The sequence below is a fragment of the Leucopleurus acutus genome, assembly GCF_964270905.1.
Source record: "Leucopleurus acutus genome assembly, chromosome: 5".
NCBI lineage: Eukaryota > Metazoa > Chordata > Mammalia > Artiodactyla > Delphinidae > Leucopleurus > Leucopleurus acutus.
This window is the reverse complement of record NC_139147.1, coordinates 124,894,835-124,915,743: the sequence shown is the minus strand read 5'-3', so window position 1 is coordinate 124,915,743 and position 20,909 is coordinate 124,894,835. Positions and strand designations below refer to the sequence as shown.

Here is a 20,909-nt window from a genome sequence, read left to right as displayed (position 1 = left end):
TGTCATTTGAATTTTGGTAAGGATTGCATTGAATCTGTAGATTGCTTTGGACAGAATGGATATTTTAACAACATTAATTCTTCCAAATCATGAGCATGTAGTATCTTTCCATTTGTGTCTTCTTCACTTTCTTTCATCAATGTCTTAAAGTTTTCAGTCTTTGACCTCCTTGGTTAAATTTATTCCTAGATATTTTACTCTATTTCTTGCAATTGTAAATGGGATTGTTTTCTTATTTTTTCTTTCTAATAGTTCATTGTTAGCATACAGAAATGCAACAGATATTTGTATACTGGTTTTTGTATCTGCCAACTTTACTAGATTCATTTATCAGTTCTAACATATTTTTGGTGAAGTCTTTAGGGTTTTCTATATACAATACAGAATATCATGTCATCTGTAAATAGGGACAGTTTTACTTCTTTTCCAATTTGGATGCCTTTTTTTTTCCCTTGCCTAATTACTCTGGCTAGGACTTCCAGACTATGTTGAATAAAAATGGCAAGAGTGGGCATCTTTGGTCCCTGATCTTGAAGGAAAAGCTTTCAGCTTTTTCTTTTCACCAGTGAGTATGATGTTAGCTGTGGGCTTGTCCTATATGGTCCTTATTATGTTGAGGTACGTTCCCAAAATACACAGTTTGTTGAGTTTTTATCATAAATGGATGTTAAATTTTGTCAAATTTCTCCACCTATTAAGATGATCACATGATTTCCATCCTTCATTTTGTCTGTGTGGTGTTATCACATTGACTGATTTACAAATGTGGACCATCCTGCATACCTGAAATACATCCCACTTGATCATGGTGTATGATTCTTTTAACATACTGCTGAATTTGATTTGTTAATATTTTGTTGAGGACTTCTGCATCTATGTTCATCAGGGATACTGGCCTGTAATTTTCCTTTGTTGTGGTGTCCTTGTCTGGTTTTGGTATCAGGGTAATGCTGACCTCATAATATGAGTTTGGAAGTGTTCTTCCTCTTCTATTTTTTGGAAGAATTTGAGAAAGACTGGTAATTCTTCTTTATATGTTTGGTAGAATTCACCAGTGAAGCTACCTGGTCCTGAACTTTTGTTTGTTGAGAGGTTTTTGTTACAGATCAATCTCTTTACCAGTAATCAGTCTGTTTAGATTTTCTATTTCTTCATCATTCCGTCTTGGAAGGTTGTATGTTTCTGAAAATTTATCCATTTATTTTAGGCTGTCTAATTTTTAAGTAAAAGCTACCATTAGAGGTCCATTTGACTTCACGTCTCAGCTTCAAAACTGACATCATGTGGAAACTGAGGGAATACTCTCAAGGAATTTAAAAATGTATTGGTTAAAACATTCGCAATGAAAGAGAGCTTTAAGAATCCAAATTATCTAACAGAACATGGAAAACTAACTCAAAAAGACTTATAATTACATGATAAAGAGTTCTGCCTAATGACCTGCGATGAATTTAAAACAAGCCCCCCAATTCTTTTACCTTCCTCCTATTAAGAAGTGAGGGCTATGTTCCCTCCCCTTGAATCTGAATTTGGTGACTGCTTGACCAATTAAATAAAGTAGAGGTAATACACTAGTAGACCCAGGTTTAAGAAACTGGCAGCTTCCACTTGTTATCTATTCCAACACTTGTTTGTGAGATGCTCATTTTAAGAGCCATATATAGGTGTTTTGACCAACCCCAAATGACTGCCAGCACCAACAGCCAGACTTCTTAGTGACTAGGCCTTTACAACTCTGACCCTCAGACTTTGAGTTTCTCCATCTGAGGCCCAGACATCATGAACCAGAGACAAGCTTACCCTGCTGTGCCCTGTTCAAGTTCTTGACCACAGTGCAAAGGCATAACAAAATGGATGTTTTACATCACTAAGTTTTGTGATAGTTTGTTACAGCAATAGATAATTGGATATACTAGGTTAAGAGAATAAATTATACTACAGCCAAGAATTGATTCATTTCTTTTTTTTTAAATAAATTTATTTATTTATTTATTTTTGTCTGTGTTGGGTCTTCGTTGCTGCCTGCAGGCATTCTCTAGTTGCTGTGCGCGGGCTTCTCATTGCGGTGGCTTCTCTTGTTGCAGAGCACGGGTTCTAGGCGCACGGGCTTCAGTAGTTGTGCCTCATGGGCTCTAGAGCGCAGGCTCAGTAGTTGTGGTGCACGAGCTTAGTTGCTCCGTGGCATGTGGGATCTTCCCAGACCAGGGCTCAAACCCGTGTCCCCTGCATTGGCAGGTGGATTCTTAACCACTGCACCACCAGGGAAGCCCTCATTTGTTTATTTAAACACACACACACACACACACACACACACTTCCTTAAATACATATTTTTCTCAACGGCATTTCTCATAAGAAATCTTTTCTACTTATATACAAATAGCTTTATTATATTAGCAAATAAATTAACCTCTGAAATTATAATCACTCAGACCAAAATCCTATTGATATTTAAATGGAACTGAGAAATAAAAGCTAAAATTAAATTACCAGTTATAATCTTGTCTAGTAATCTAGTGTCATTTCCCTCAAAAAAGGAGGTATATTTCCATTACTCAACTTTGATCTATCAAACTTCAGTTACAAAAACTATGAAGACAATTTTCTTGAAATCATAACTACTGAAAAGTAGAATCCAAATTTATGAACAAACTGATACAAACTCTAGTCAGCTTCCTTAATTAGATGTTTGTATGTAAAATTCTTATGTTTTCCAAAGAAAATATAGAATACTTAAACAAGTTCTTAATTTAATATTTCAAAACCAACTAATATATTTGTCTACAACCTGGCACGAACACATAACCTCAGAATTATTTCATCTCCCATAATAAGCTTCCATTCACTACAGGACCATGATGAGGTTTGTACCCAGGACCTGGATAAAGTTACAAAACTATAAGCAGCCTGGCTGTGATAACAAGGAACGAACAGTGATGAAAAGCAGCTTTATCACCTCATATTCCTTAAAATTTGCATTAGAAGAAGGTGAATGTAGGGACTTCCCTGATGGCACAGTGGACAAGACTCCACGCTCCCAATGCAGGGGGCCTGGGTTCAACCTCTGGTCAGGGAACTAACTAGATCCCACACGCGTGCTGCAACCAGGGGTTTGAATGCCGCAACTAAGGAGCCAACAAGCCGCTTAAACTAAGGAGCCTGCCTGCCACAACTAAGGAGCTGGTGAGCCACAACTAAGAGGCCCTGGAGCCGCAACTAAGGAGCTCGCCTGCCACAACTAAGACCCAGTGCAACCAAATAAATAAGGAAGGTGAATGGAGACACAATGGAAACACTTTCCTTGTGCCTTTTAATGTGACTCACTAAAGAAGTAGGATGTGTGTGTTATAAATCTTCTGAGTACAGATCTTTTATTTTATACATTAAGAACTAAGACCTACAGAAATAAGATGACTTTCTGAAGACTACTGTGGTAGAGACCGCTTATCTCCTTCCACAGTTATGGGACTGTGGTGGTGCACTTGGCACACTAGATATTCCAACCTCCTGTGCAGTAAGAATGATCATATACTAAGTTCTCTCCAGTGGAATGTTGAGTGGAAATGACCTGTGTCACTTCAGGTTAGAGCATTTAAGAAAGTTTGTATGCCACCTACACCTTCTCTTTCCTCTTTCACTGGTCACAAAGGAAGAAAGAGTCATGAGATGAAAGAAACCACCTGGAATAGAACCACCTACCAAAGAGGACCGTCCACTTTGGACTGTTCCATGAGTAAGAAATAAACATCTATTATGTTTGAGATATTATTCATTTTCAGTCTGTTACAGCAATTTGGACTTCACTAGTTTAGTCAAACACATAGTTTAGGTAGCTGCAAGGACGTGATTAAAAATCACATATGAACACAAAAGACCGCAAATAGCCAAAACAATCTTGAGGAAGAACAAAGCTGGAGGTATCATGCCCCCTGAAATAAAACTACATATACTATAAAGCTACAGTAATCAAAACAGTATGGGGGGGGACCTCCCTGGTGGTCCAGTGGCTAAGGCTCCACACTCCCAATGCAGGGGGCCCAGGTCTAATCCCTGGTCAGGGAACTAGATACCACATGCCACAACTAAGAGTTTGCGTGCTGCAACTAAAGATCCCGCATGCCGCAGCAAAGATCCCACATGCCACAACAAAGATCAGGCATGTCACAGCAAAGATCCAGTGCAGCCAAATAAATAAATATTTTTATGAAAGAAAAAACCAGTATGGGGGAATTCGTGGCCGTCCAGTGGTTAGAACTCCACACTTTCACTGCCAAGGGCCCAAGTTTGATCCCTGGATGGGGAACTAAGATCCCACTAGCCATGCAGCATGGCCAAAACAAAACAAAACAAAACAAAAAAAACAGTATGGTACTAGTACAGAAACAGACACACAGATCAAGGAACAGAATAGAGAATCCAAAAATGAACCCACACTTATACATCAATTAATCTACAACAAAGGAGGTAAGGATATACAATGGGGAAAAGAGAGCCTCTTCAATAAATGTTGTTCAGAAAACTGGACAGCTACATGAAAGAGAATCAAACTAAACTACTTTCTTACATAGTATACAAAAAAAAACTCAAAACGGATTAAAGACTTAAATGTCTGAAACCATAAAACTCATACAAGAAATCACATGCTGCATGCTCTTTGACTGGTCTTGGCAATATTTGGGGGGATATGTCTCCTCGGACAAGGGAAACAAAACCAAAAATAAGTGGGACTACGTCAAACTAAAAAGCTTTTGCACAGCAAAGGAAACTATCAACAAAATGAAAAGGCAGCCCACTGAATGGGAGAAGATATCTAGAAACAAGATATCCAATAAGGGGTTAACACCCAAAATATAAACTCATACAACTCAACATCAAAAAACAAACAATCCAATTACAAAATGGGCAGAGAACCTGAACAGATGTTTTTCCAAAGAAGACATACTGATGGCCAACAGACACATTAAAAAGATGCTCAGGGCTTCCCTGGTGGCGCAGTGGTTGACAGTCCGCCTGCCAATGCAGGGGACACGGGTTCGTGCCCTGGTCCAGGAAGATCCCACATGCTGTGGAGCAGCTAGGCCCATGAGCCATGGCCGTTGAGCCTGCAGGTCCGGAGCCTGTGCTCCGCAACGGGAGAGGCCACAACAGTGAGAGGCCCGCGTACCACAAAAAAAAAAAGATGCTCAACATCACTAATCATCAGGGAAATGTAATCCAAAACTACAATGAGATACCACCTCCACCTGTCAGAATGGCTATCATCAAACAAAAAACCAAGTAACAAGTGTTGGCGAGGATGTGGAGAAAAGGGAACACTGCATTGTTGGTGGGATTGTAAACTGGTGCAGCCATTATTGGAAAATAGTATGGAGACTCCTCAAAAAATTAAAAATAGAACTGCCATATGAGCCAGCAATTTCACTTCTGGGTAATCTGTCCAAAAATAATCAAAATATTAATTCAAAAAGATATATGCACTCCAATGTCTACTGCAGTATTATTTACAACAGTCAAGATACGGAAGCAACCTAAGTGTCCATCAATAGACAAATTGATAAAGAAGATGTAATATCTGTATCTATAGTGGAATATTACTCAGCCATAAAGGGGGGAGGGGATCTTGCCATTTTTGACAACATGACTGGATCTAGAGGGCATTATGCTAAGTAAAATAAGTCAGACGAAACAACAAATGCTGCATGATCTCAGTCACAAGTGGAATCTAAAAACCAAACAAATAAAACAAAATGAAAACAGACTCATAGATACAGAGAGCAAACAGGTGTTTGCCAGAAGAAAGGGGGGTGAGGAATGGGCAAAATAAGTGAAGGGGATTAAAAGGTACAAACCTGCAGTTATATAATAAATAAGTCACAGGTATATAATATACAGCATAAGGAATAGGGTCAATAATAACTTTGTATAGGGACAGATGCTTATTAGACTTATCTTGGTGATCATTTCATAATGTACGCATATTTCAAATCACTATGTGGTACACCTGAAACTAACATAATATTGTACATACTGTTTCAATTAAAAAAAAGAAAAACCTCATATATGCTCCCTCAGTTACATTCAGTCCAATGCTCTGTGTACTCTACCACTGTGTTTTCCTTATCACCCTTCTCCAACCAAACAGAAAACGGAATTATGAAGAGGAGTGGGCAACAACATTGATGAGGCTAACATTATGATGTCCCCAAACCATTCACTATTTAAACTCAACAGCTTTAATCCTTGTTTATCACTTTACACATACATTTTTTAATCCCCTGGTAGAAAAGAACATGTTGACAGCTCTCTTTCTCCTCCTGACTAGTCATCTGACTAAAATTACTGTATTTTTCATAAGTAAGTGTAGAGACACAAAGTATGTTGAATTTGAGGCAAGTAGAGCCAAGAGCATTTTCCAAGAGAAGGGGATATTTTAACACAGACTTGAAGAGGAAATTGGCTAGGCCAAAGGGAACAAGAACATACGCAAAGACCTAAGAAACCTTAAGTATTTGAGAAATTCAAAGATTACCCTTTGGAACAGAGCGAGATGGAAAACAGAGGCAGAATGGTAGTGGAGGGGCTGGCCAAATCTCCATTCTGGTAGGCCACATTAAGGTATTGCTCTTCATGCAAAAAACAAGAGGAGACTCAATGAAGAATGTTAAACAAGTGAATAAAAACTGATAGAATAAATTAATTTTAATACACTTCAGTGAGAAAATGAATAGGCAAAGAACATAAACCCAACAGAAAAATGGGCAAAATAATTAAATAGAAATTTCACAGGAGCCAAAAGTCCCATAAGCATATGAGGCAGGGGTAGAATATTCAAACTCATTAGTCACCAAAGAAATGTAAATTAAAACCACAATGAGATACCATTTCATAGATCACTGCTGGAGGGAGAATGAATTGATTCAACCTCTTCCAAGAAGTTTGGCATCAAAAATTCCATTAGAAGGGGCTTCCCTGGTGGCGCAGTGGTTGAGCATCCACCTGCCAATGCAGGGGACACAGGTTCGTGCCCCAGTCCGGGAAGATCCCACATGCCGTGGAGTGGCTGGGCCCATGAGCCATGGTCGCTGAGCCTCTGCGTCCAGAGCCTGTGCTCCCCAACGGGAGAGGCCACAGCGGTGAGAGGCCCGCATACCGCAAAAAAAAAAAAAAAAAATTCCATTAGTGGACTTCCCTGGTGGCAGAGTGGTTAAGAATCCTCCTGCCAATGCAGGGGACACAGGTTCCATCCCTCGTCCGGGAAGATCCTACATGTCGTGGAGCAACTAAGCCCGGTGCCACAACTACTGAGCCGCACACCTAGAGCCCACGCTCCACAACAAGAGAAGCCACAGCAATGAGAAGCCTACGCACAGCAACGAAGAGTAGCCCCTGCTCACTGCAACTAGAGAAAGCCCGCACACAGCAACGAAGACACAATGCAGCCAAAAATAAATAAAATTAGAAAAAAAAAAATTCCATTACTAGGTATACATCCTAGGAAAACTCTTATCCAAGGTTGTCACAAGTACATGGGTATTCAATGTGAAATTTTTCAGTCTCCAAAAACTAGACACAACCTAAATGTGCATTAATAGAATGGATCAATAAATTATATAAAATTAATACAGCTATACACATCACCATGAATGAACCGTCCTAACAATGTAAAATCAAAAAAAGAATATTTGATTCCATTTACTTAAACATAAACATAAAGTCAAATATTGTTCAGAGATGCAAACAGAGATGGTAAAGTTATAAAGAAAAGCTTAAGAAAATAACAAAAAATTCAGCAAAGTATAGCTTGGGGAGAAGGAGGGAGATACGATCGAAGAAGGCACTTATTACTGATCTGGCTGTTATGCAGAGTTTTTCATTTTTCATCATTCTTTAAACTATAAATTTAAGTTTTCACGTGCTCTTCTGTATAGATGCTAAATTTCACACTTTTTTAAAATGGATTAACAGCAATAACAGATGTAAAGCCCCTCGGCAGCATCTGGCATGGAGAATCCATTTGATGGGAACCCACTCCCCATTTTACTGTGACTATGACCTCAGTGTTACTGATAAACCTAAGTTCTAGATTTTTGCTATCATCCACAGTTGCTTCTTCTCCTCTATTCCTACCTAAGAATCCTGACCGTCCTCATGCCCCTAACTACTTCTCCTTATCACCTTTGTCTTTAACTCTGGATTCTAGGAGGGAAGTGACATTAGCATCTACAGCAAGGAATTGTGATCCTGTTCATCTCCATTCCTGCCACCCTTGCTGAAACCTAGAGAGTGAGTTCCTGAATGACAGTTACAGGCTCTTTCATCTTTGCAGTTCTTTCTGCACAGTGCTTGATACAGGACTTCAGTAACTATCTGCTGATTGATGAATAAATAAATACATTATAGAGCTAAGCTACTAGTGAAAATAAGATTAAAGTTTAAAATCAGGCTGGTGCTTCCTCATGTTCTCTAAGCCCTTTCACAGTTTTAAAGACTCTCTTGGCTGCTCAGGAACAACAGAAAGACAATTCCAAAGTTGCTTTAAAATCTCTGCCCACAAAAACAGTAGATGTGTAGTCATCAACTGTATATAATAATCTCCATTCATTAATAATTCTTAAAACTCTGAATAAAATATTTAGATCCTTCTTCAAAGTAACAAAAATGATTTTCCATTTCAATTTTTACAATTATAATTTACTTTTATTTTAAAAATTACATTTAAAATGTACTCTATGTATAATGCATAAAACTAGTTCATCCTCTACGTAAACAAAACGATGATATTTGATAACATGTGACTGTTTAGCAAGCTCTTATATTGGAAAATTGTACTGAGATCAACAAGGCAGCCATTTATATTGCCTTTTATACACTACTTCCCCTGTCATGTGGCAGTCAAAAGGCTAAGTGAGATGCTTACAGCAAAGAAAACAGTTTTGAAAGGTCATGCTACACAGATAGCCAGAATTTCTTTCACAATATCCTTACTGTCTGTGGTAGACTATATGACAATCTAACCACAGTTATTTTCTGAGTAAAAGCAAAAAGCATGTTATCAAAGAACCAGAAACAGTAGGCACTCAACAATATAATCTTTATGAACATTTTTCTAATGCAGAAACATCCAGTGCATATTAAAGAAAAAGAATCCTGAGTCAAAGACAAAGAACTGGGGGAAGAGGAACTAGTAAAAACTGGAAGGCAAGTTTAAACCACTCAGTTTATTCATAATATTCATATAACATGATAAGAAGCTTCTAAAGTAAACTTTTTCAAATTAAAACATGTGATTTACCAAGGAAAAGCATAACTATAACAATATTGAAGCATGAATATGATCTATTTCAAAATTTCCAAATCTTAATGACAATTGCAAACAAGGTACAAAGCTTCAAAATCCTCTCTGCAGGAGCTGTAATCCCATCAGCACTTTTTTTTTCCCTTAATAACTTTTATCAGTCTATTATCCATCTGAACAAGGAATGTCTTTTCCCAACTGTTACACAGACAATGTGTCAGTCAACAGCATGATGAAAATTTCTCCACCTCCTTATAAAATTTCCAATTTTCAAGTGTATCCTAACTCATTTAATCATCTTGTCCTATCCTGGGAGATCATAGTTATTCCTGCCCAGTAATCAAAACACATAGCTTTCTCCTAAGCCAAGTGAAGGTACTTGGTACATTAAACACCACAGCCAGGTTACATAGACAGAATAACCATAAGTTTTTGGCAATGAATTCTTTTCAAGGGTCCATAATTTTAATTCCTGTGAGGATCTCTCACTAAAATTTAACCAGGTGACAACTCTCTTTACCAGTTCTGACCTTATAGCAGAGAATGAGGATGTGTTAATTCTAAACCTACTAGAAAATGATCTAAGATAAACCTTCTTTTAAGGAAATAAATATACTTAAAACATTCCACTGTTCAAAAACAAACTATAAACCAAATCCAGGCAAAGATGTGGAGAAATTATAACCCTTGTATGTTACTGGTGGGAATGTAAAATGGTGCAACCACTGTGGAAGAAAATATAGCAGTTCTTAAAATATTTAAACAAAATTACCAAATGATCCAGCAATTCTACTTCTGGGTATATATCCAAAAGAATTAAAAGCAGGGAGGAAGTCACACAGGTATTTGTACACCCACGTGCATAGCAGTATTATTAACAATAGCCATAAGGTGGAAACAACCCAAATTTCCCTCAATAGATGGGCGGATAAACAAAATATGGTATGTACATACAATGGAATATTATTCAGCCTTAAAAAGGACACTGTGATACATGCTACAACACAGATGAACCTTGAGGACATTATGCTAAGTGAAATAAACCAGCCATGAAAGAACAAACATTGTATGATTCCATTTATACGAGCTACTCAGAATAGGCAAATTCACAGAAACAGAAAGTAGAATAATGGTTATCAGGGATTGGGCTGATAAAAAAGTTGTGGAGAGGGACAGTGGCGATGGTTGCACAACACTGTGAATATATTTATGCCAGGGAATTGTACATTTAAAAACCGTTAGGGACTTCCCTGGTGGCACAGTGGTTAAACAGTCCGCCTGTCAATGCAGGGGACATGGGTTTGATCCCTGGTCCAAGAAGATCCCACATGCTGCAGAGCAATTAAGCCCATGCGCCACAACTACTGAGCCTGTGCTCTAGAGCCTGCGAACCACAACTACTAAGCCCGCGTGCTGCAACTACTGAAGCCCGCGTGCCTAGAGCCCATGCTCTGCAGCAAGAGAAGCCACCGCAATGAGAAGCCCGCATACTACAACAAAGAGTAGCCCCCACTCACCACAACTAAAGAAAGCCCGTGCGCAGCAATAAAGACCCAATGCAGCCAAAAAATAAAAATAAAAAATAAGTAAAAAAAATAAAAAGTTAAAATGGTCAATGTTCAGGAAGAACACATTGAGCTCTTTCCAAATGTCCACATTTGTACATATCCCAAATTTAATGATTCCTTCATTTATGAAATTTATAAAATTCCTTCATTACTTATTTCAGAGGGAAGTTACTGATAGGATGAAATATGATGATAAAATAAGAATAATAAGGTCACACAGAGTTGTAGATGCTTAACATTTATTTAAGCTCACTCATGCTGAGTACTTGTCATGATGCACTCTTAATAAATGCCATTTTACTGGGACACAATTTGGAATCATGTGTTTTGGAGGATCTTTGAATATGTTAAATCTGAAAATGTCAAGGGTGAGGCTAATGTATTTTTACTTCACTAGCTTTAGGCAGCTAAGGAACACTGGATTTAGAGACAATTTGGAGTTCTATAGCTGTGGGTTTTTTTTCTTAGTATTCAATGTCAATGAGCAAAGTAACCAGACCTCTTCCTTCAATTTAGAGGGAAAAGTCTTTATTTTATTTTCTGGCTGCACTACGTGGCTTGCGGGATCTTAGTTCCCTCACCAGGGATTGAACCTGGGCCCTCGGCAGTGAAAGCTCGGAGTCCTAACCACTGGACTGCCGGGGAATTCCCAGGGAAAGGTCTTTAACTGATCATGAGTGTTGCTTCTATACTCCTGACACCATCTCTCAATCAATCATGATGTGATTTGGAAATCCCCTTTTTATTAAAGTTTTTTAAAAGGGAGTACTCTTGGGTATTTCATTTCTCAATTTACAGATAGAAGCAACAGCAAGAGAAGGCCCCCTTGACAATGTGAAATCAGTCAACTTATTCTTTCAATCCATCTCAGTCCTGTATCTGCTTTGAGTAAAGAAAAGTGAGCAATACTGTGCAGATGAAACTGAACATTCAGATGCTTTGTACGCATGAAGAAGCTTACCTAATTCATGTATAGCAAGCGTTAACTTATCATAAAAAAATAAAGTCTAAATGGTCAATTTTGTTATGCACACTTTACAATTTTAAAAAGCCCAGGGCTTCCCTGGTGGCGCAGTGGTTGGGAGTCTGCCTACCGATGCACGGGACACGAGTTCATGCCCCGGTCTGGGAAGATTCCACATGCTGAGGAGCGGCTAGGCCCGTGAGCCATGGCTGCTGAGCCTGCGTGTCCGGAGCCTGTGCTCCGCAACGGGAGAGGCCACAACAGTGAGAGGCCCGCGTACCGCAAAAAAAAAAAGCCCAAATCCAGGGACTTCCCTGATGTCCAGTGGTTAAGACTCCACGCTCCAAATGCAGGGGGCCAGGGTTCGATCCCTGATCGGGGAACTAGATCCCACATGCTGCAAGTAAAAGATCCCGCATGCTGCAACTAAGACCCGGCGCAGCCAGATAGCCGGATAGATAGATAGATAGATAGATATTTTTAAAAATTAATTAATTTAAAAAAACCCAAATCAAAATAAACTTAATTATCAGGAACTACAAGGCCTTCATGCATCCAATCCACCTTTCTCTCTACTCTTCCTACTTCCTTGTGGGATTAAAAAATCTGTTTTATTGTACATCCCCTTCTCTTATCATTGCCTCAGACACTTCAAACATCTGGCCTCACGGTTAGCCACAAGCTACACTGCTCAGCCATAGCCTTGCCTTTCACCCCTCCTGTATCCTCATCCCTGGATCTGCACCTCCACCATCAAAAAGAAGAAAACCCAAAGTCTACAACCTGACTCTAGCTCTTCTACCTTCACAAAGTCAGCTTCTACTTCCTCCTGCCTCACTTACTCCATTCCAGTCACACTGGCCCTCTTACTGCTCCTAGAACACATCAAGTACAGTCCACCCTCAGCTCCCCCACCCCTAAGTCAAATATCTACCTGGTCTGCTCCCTTAACTTCACTTAGAGCTGTGAGCCCAAATGTCACCTAATTAGAGAGAGTTTTCCTAATCACACCTTATAAAACAGTAAGCCTACCCTTCCCCCGTCAATATCTACCTTTCCCTAATACATTTCCCTAATATATTTTTAATGGTACTGATTACCATCCAACACAGTATATATTTACTTACTGTTTATCTTCCCCACCCTCATTAGAACATCAATTCCATGAGAAAGGAGCCTCTGTTTTTGTTGACTGTTATAACCCCAGCAGCTAGCACAGTTCTTGGTATATTAGGAGGTGAATATATTATTCAATAAATATGTGTTGAACCAATCATGGCCTCCAATCCCTTGTGCATTACCTTTTACCAAGCCTGTATCTCCATAGACAGTTATTCCAACCACCAATGCCAAATTTCTCATTTCCATCTTAAAGGTTATGCTAGCTAAATTCACACTGCCTGCCATGTCAAGTTGTTTATGTTGAACTAGCCTTTATGATTGGTCAACAATCCTTTCTATCCTATCCTGGTGATCATATTAAGTTCCTCCACCATGGTCTCTGACCTGGTCAATTCTAACAGTCTCTTAACTGACCTCCTTGCTTTTCCTGTACTCCTATAGTCCATCTTTAATAAAGCGGCCAGAGGAATCTTTAAAACATGTATCATATCATGACACTTTTCTGTGTAAAACCTTTCCTTAAAAGGTTTCCTTGAGTCTAAACTCTTTACCATGGCCATAAGAACCAACATGGCCTGGCCCTGCCTACTTCTTTAACTTCATCTCATGACTCTATGGTTCTCATCCACTCTGTTCCAGAACACTGGCTTTCTTTCCATTCTTCAAATACATCAAGCTCATTTCTACCTTGAGATTTTCATGCTAGCTTTATTTTCAAGTGACTGAATCCTTGTCCTTCATACCTTACCTTAAAGTCACCTCCTCAGAAGTAGCCAATAAGTCACTTTATCAACTGCCCTCCTCAGATCACATTACAATTTGGTATTTTTATTGTTCGTTTCAACGATCGGCTGCATGAGAAAACTTATCAGGACTTCCCTGGTGGCGCAGTGGTTAAGACTCCACACTCCCAATGCAGGCAGCCCGGCTTCAATTCCTGGTCCGGGAACTAGATCCCACATGCATGCCGCAACTAAGAGTTCACATGCCACAACTAAGGAGCCAGCGAGCTGCAACTAAGACCCAACTCAACAAAATAAATAAATAAAAACACACCTGGCACAAAGCAGGTGTTCAATGAATATCTGCTGAAGTTGGAAATTACCCTTTAACATTTTTCCTAAATGTTTTCTCCTTCCAGAATCCCAACCCCACCACTGATTAACGATTTGCCTTGTAGATAACCTCAATCCCCATCTTATTTTGAAAAGCAGGATAAGAAATGATACAGTTTTCTTCCTCTTTGCCTAAAAACTCCTTGATTCATCCTCTCTTCCCTTCCTCTGGTTTCTAAGCAGAATGGCTGCTACTCTTTCGTAAGAGTTAAGCCCTTTGCCCAGGTCCTTGATCTCAAACCTTCTTACCTCCTTCAGGCAATTAATCACTCTAATATTTAAACTATTCTACATATTTAAACTACTCTGATGGATCATTCCCTTTCACGTAAAATATACCAAGTGCTAATGCTAAAATATCTTCTATGTGGCTAACTCTTCAAAATGATCACTGTCTCCTTTCCTGCACAAACTTCTTGAAAAACATTCTATTTTATACTTCATGCTTTTTTGTATTTTGTAAAACCACTTACTTAACCTCTTATAATTCATCCTGGTCTACTCAATCTGTTCTCTCAGTTATCAAGAAACTCTTAATAATTATTATCTTATTTTACTACATAATGAACCTAATAATTATTATTAGGTTATATTAATGCCCTAGAGGGGTTCTTGAATTTAATTAAATTTAATGCACTTCTAGGGTATTAAAATCCTTAATCTTTCTAAGCATCTCATCCCTCTCAAGAACCTCTCCTTGAAATTCTTTATTATGCTTCAAAGAAAGACACAATACCTTCATACCTTTCCTCTTATTTTTCCTCTACTGATTCTTTTTAACAATATTTAAAGTTCTGTGCTTTACCTTTTTCTCTCTGCTAGGATACTGGAAATGTTATCTACTTCCACAGCTTAAACTCTATGTGAATTGCTCCAAAATCTGTATCTTCGGGCCCTAAATTATCTTTTTTCTAAATTTTAGTCTCATATTTCCACATTTAAGGAGATATTCTGAAAGTTCTACCTGTACCTCCAAAATCAAAATGTGTCTCACAGAATTCATATGTTATAGTCCCATCTACTTGCCCCCTAATAACCAGTCTTTCCTTGTGGTTTCCTTACTTATGTTATGGTACCATCATACTTCTAGCCACTCAAAATCTTGGATTCATATATATGATTTCTTTCTTCCATATTCCCTGCCAAATCTACCTTTGAAATCTATCCTGCCAAATGAACTCACAGACAACCAGCTTCCACTCCCACCACTCATTCAGGTAGTCATTATTTCACTTTTGCATCACTTATCACAGTGACAAGTGCCGCTAAGCACCTAACTTGCCTGCTAGACTATCAGCCCAGTCTAACACACAAGTTAACATTCCCCTGGCAGGGAATATCTGCCCTCGTTAACAGTATAACTAGGGTAGACCATGTAATTTATCATACAGAAGACAAGAGTAAAAAATGGCATAAGATAGTTCAGCAATTACACAATGTTTTACGTCAATTATATCTAAATAAAGTTGGAGAAAAAATATTTGGGCATTAAATTATCTACAAGAGGTTTAAACAAAGATATATATTGTCACACTATAACTCCAGTGCTTGGGGAAATGACTGCTGCATCCTAAGTACATACCATATATCGGTTTAATAAATCACTTTAGAGCTAAAATATTCACTTTATCACCTTCTCTTCACTCTTTACTCTACTGCAAACTTATTTTCAGCCACAAACATTGTCCTGAAATGGCCTCTGCTGGGGTCAGCAATGACCTCCTAACTGCCAAATCCAAAAGGCTCTCAGTTTTCAACCTCTCTAAAAAGCTTTAAACACTACTGACCTCTCCTCTCTCCTTCATGAAGTTGGGTTTAATCTGTGGTAAACATAATCCTAAGTACCTGAGTATCTTAAAACAAGGCCTAGGACTTCCTTCCCATCCCCACCCCAGAATAACTAAAAGATTTAGGATCTAAGCAAGATTCACATCTTCCTTCTATACTTAACTTCTGAAAAAATGATGTAAGTAATTAAAGATACGAAATTGGATACTTACCTTGAAATGATAGCCCCCATTTCAGTCTTTTAGGAAAACAGATGGCATTACTTATTTTTTAAAAGTGAAGTTTTCGTGGAAGACTTTTTCAGATTAGAAGATACGCTGCCAAAAAGGGTGAAGATAAAAGATATTAACACCTAAATGGACTAAATTAAAAATAATTTTACTACTTATATGACATAATTGCTTATAACTGTATTTTTAAATATGGGGAAAATATAGAAAACACATGAACCACAATATTTAAGTTACAGAACGTTACAGCTGAAAGGGAGTTAAGTGGACGTCCTGTGCAACTATCTGGATTCTCTTATGTAGATTACCTCCTCTTTCTTGAAAACTTTTCTGTAATATGCTAGTTTTCTTTCTATTTCCCAACCCATTCCTCCAACTGGATCATAAGCTGCTAACCATGAGCAGCTTATTTCATTTTTCCCCTTTTCTTCTTTAATGTAATATTTGACACACACAAAATATATGGAAAGATGAATGTAAGCAAGCATTAAGATGAACACTGTAAATTGTAAATCACCACGCCACGTAAGAACATCAGTAACATTACCTACATGCTCCTCTCCTCCCAACCTTTATCCTAAATATTTATTATTCCACTACTTTTTAAAACATACTTTGTCACATATATATTATGTCATTAAACAATATTTTGTTTAGTTCTGTATCCCCTGCTCCCTTTTTCAGCTTGATAACTTGGTATGCTAAGTTATCACAGCATACCAAGTCTTCGGGGACTTGAATTTTTTCACTCAATACTTTTCTAAGCTTTATCCATGTTACATTTTCATTGCTCTATATGGTATTTCACTATATAAATATGCCACAGTGTATTTATCTACTCTGTTGACAAACATTTGGATGGTTTAGTTTTTTGCTTTTATCAACATTACTATACAAGTCTCCAGGTACACTTACAGAAGAATTTCTTAAGGGTTAGGCTTCAAACCCAGAAGTGGAGGTTGGTGAGTTATACATAGGACATCCAAATTCCCAAGTTTACCAAAAATGCCAACATGTCTTCAACTGAATCACCTTACCAATTCTCCAGCAGTATATGAATCGCTAACACACCTTCTCCAATACCTGGTAGAGTCAGATTTCTTAATTTGTAGCAATACAGAACACATAAAATGGCATCACACTGTAATCTGTTTGTACTTGATTAGGTTGAAGATCTAATAAGGTTGAAGACCTTTTCACAAGTTTATTAATGATCCATGTTTGTTTCTGCATTCCTTTGTTCACAGTTTTTAGGCAATTTTATTGGATTGTCTTTTTCTTATGAAATAATATGCTTTGTATATTCAGGACCAGGACTGGCTACATAATTTGCAGTGCCCAGTACAAAATAAAGAAGCAGGGCCACTTATTCAAAAATTAATTTCAAGACAGTAACAGCTTAGCGTTAAAATACGTGTGGGGCCCTGTATGACTGCACAGGTTGTACATCCATAAAGGTGGCCCTGTTCAGGACACTAATTCTCTATTACATATATTACAATTTTCCTCCCAAGTTTGTGGTTTATCTTTTCATCTTCCTTACGGTGTTTTTAGATGGACATTAATTTTAATGTAGTCAAAAATATCAATCATTTTTTGAGTCAGTTTTCTGGTTCACTGAGAAAATCCTATAGCCTTCATAAAACTTTATGGCTTTGCCTTTTCATCTGAGCCCTAATTCATGAGTGCTTTCCAAGGATCAGTGAGCTCACAGCTCTCTCCTCTCAGCCATTATGCCCCATTCTTCACAAACAACATTTCAGGACTTTATGACCTTTGTGATAGTAGCATCCTAATCATTATCATTGAATTCATTTCTGGGCAAGCCCACACAGATTGGATTGGAGGGACTTCCCTGGTGGTCCAGTGGTTAAGAATCCGCCTTTCCAATGCAGGGGACGCAGATTGGATCCCTGGTCAGGGAACTAAGATCCCACATGCCGCAGGGCAACTAAGCCGTCGCGCTGCAACTACTGAGCCCGCATGCTCTGCTGCCCGTTCACCACAACAAAGAGCCCACACACCTCCCACGTGCCGCAACTAAGACCAACGCAGCCAAACTAATTAATTAATTTTAAAAAACCAAATTGGACTGGAACTTGTGCCACATGCCAAGTCTGGAATTGTTTACATTTGTCAGTAATACTCCAAGTCAGAAATTTTAATAAAAAATTTCAACCATCTGGTTAGAACATTTTACGTTTAAAAAAAAGGGAGAAAAGGCTGAAAAATCTTCAAGTTTCATTAAATTAGCAGGAATCAAAGGAGAGCATGATTGTTGTTATTAAAGTTGAAAATCTTTTTCATTTGGAACCTTCAAAATAAAATTTGGCTAGGAAGCAAATAATTTAATTCTAGTCTTGGCTTCTTTTCTTTTGAAATAAGGTCAATAATATGCTTTTAAAGTGAAAGGAATGTTATAAAACAAATTTTAGAATGATGTCAAAGTGTATCAGACTGTTTACTTTTCCAAAAGTAAGGTAATTAGTCAACTCAAAAATAACCAATTTGCTGGTACAGGATGTTGACAGCTGAGGAGGCTGGGGTGGGGGGGGCTGGGATAAATGGGAACTCTATGTGCTTCCTGCTCCATTATACTGTAAAACTAAAACTGCTCTAAAAAAATAATATCTATTTAAAAGGGAAAAGAGAAAAGGAAAGCAAAAAATAATAACCAATTTGACACAATACAGGGCAAAAACTAATGGGCAAAACTAATTCTAGGGTGTTAGCTGTCAGAATAGTGACTACCCCTGGGAAGGAAGCAAGCAGAAGTGAGTGGGGTGGGAGGTGGTACACAAAAGCAGAGTTTCTGGTCTCCTGGCAGTGTTCTATTTCTTGGTGATGGTGACATACATGGATCTGTTTACTTTGTGATAAATCATGATACTATATATTGATGATTTTTTGCCATTTACTGTATGTGTTATACTTCACTGAAAAAAGTTAAAAGAAAAAACACACAGTGAACCACTATATCGCATTTGTTAGACTGACAAAAAGATCTGACAGTATCAACTGTTTGAGATTATGTGGAATAACCAAAACATTTTACCTTCCTGGTGACAGTGTAAATTAGTATGACCTCTAAGGAAAAATCAATCTGGCATTATCTAACATATCTCATTATTTTTAAGATGAAGTGTTTTCCACATTTTAACACCTTTGATATAGAAATGCATCTTACAGTCACTATCAGGTAGCAGGAATGCCTCATGTGAACTTGATTCTTTTTCCTGATGTCCTAATAAGACAACTACAACCTTTAATATTTTAGTACACAAACCATGTAAGGACCATTTGAAAAAAGAATATATATCCTGGCTGTAGTCTGAAATCTTTGTTGACATCTTTTGGTAAAAATCACCAAAAAACATCCAGAATGAGTGTCAGAGGCTTATAAAAAAATCCACCTCACTACACCCTTAAGATTTATACACTCTACTGTACATATGTTACACTTGAATTAGAAAAAAAAAAGTATAAATAAGGATAACAATTTCTGCTTCAAAAACCCCATGAAATAGTTAAGTTCACAGAACACGGGGGTGGGGGGGGAGTCTTAAAAATATGGACAGACTCCCGACCTCACGCATTAGAAAAATGCAAATTAAAACTACACAATTTTCAACCTGTTTACCATGGTACATTGTTGGCAAGGCTGTAAAGAAATACACGTCATCCAGCATAACAACAACATAATGGTAAGTATGTGAATTATGTAACCTTATTGTGGTAAATATTTTGCAATATATACCTGTATCAAATCTACACTGTACACCTTAAATTTACATGATCTTATATGTCAATTAAATCTCAATAAAGCTGGGGAAGGGGGAGAGAAACACACATTATCTCTTTTCATTGGTGGGAGAGTCAGGGTCCAAACATAAGGGCAATTTAGCAATATCTATCAAAATTACAAAGATATATGGCCTTTTATTAGTAATACCACATCTGAATTTATTCCATAATTATATACTTGCATATGGGCAAAATGCCATATGTACAAGGTAGTTCACTGCAATACTGTTACAATAATAAAAAACCAGAAACAAGCCAAACGTCTACCAACAGGGAATTGGTTAAATAAATTATCCAAAGGGAAATCATACAAGTTAAAAAACAAAACAAAACTATATACTCTATGGAAAGATCTTTGGTAAAGATCTCCACTGTTAAGTAAAAAACACAATGTACAAAGGGGAGGGTAAGAAGACCAATCTGCAGAACAACGGGTATAATACGCTACCTTTGGAGTTGGTGAGTTTTTTGGATAGAAAAAAGTGTCTGTACTTTTATTGCCTTTATTTATGTAAAGAAACTCTAGAAGAATCCCTAAGAGGATAATAAATAGTTTCCGGGACAGAGTGGAGTGTTGGAGGAATGCAGTAAATAGGAACAGGGTGGCTGAGGGCTAGAGGTGGGAAAGTTTCTACTGTTTAACTTTCTTATATTGAAAAGGTTTTTAATCCCATGGGAATCTATTACTATTATACATAGATTAGTAAATTAATAAACCAAAATAGGGTCCAAATACTATCAACATACACACACGATGACAAAAACTATTCTTTTACTGTCTCTGTAACTGAGGCAACAACATTATCTATCTCACTGAAGTCTGTAGTGTGAACACATCTATCTGGCCTAAGTCATCAGTCCAAGATCTCTAATACTACTTTCCTTGAGAAAGTATGTTTCCTCCAAAATTCCATTTTGCTTCTCTCAGAGTCAGGGTCAACCTCCTCTCCCCTAACAGTTATATAAAGCCTCATGTCTCTTCTGAACAAAAGCCTCACCTAAGGATTCTCACACTCTCACCTGG

General features: G+C 37.9%; 1 protein-coding gene across 1 annotated transcript in view; it reads right to left on the bottom strand.

Moving 5' to 3' along the window:
• Positions 1 to 20,909, bottom strand: part of PIK3CB (phosphatidylinositol-4,5-bisphosphate 3-kinase catalytic subunit beta) — a 193,288-nt gene that overhangs the window by 130,543 nt on the left and 41,836 nt on the right. Inside the window, exon 2 of the mRNA XM_082839733.1 lies at positions 16,064 to 16,168. The gene's annotated coding sequence lies outside the window, so the exon portion shown is untranslated. The remainder of the gene's footprint in view (positions 1 to 16,063; positions 16,169 to 20,909) is intronic.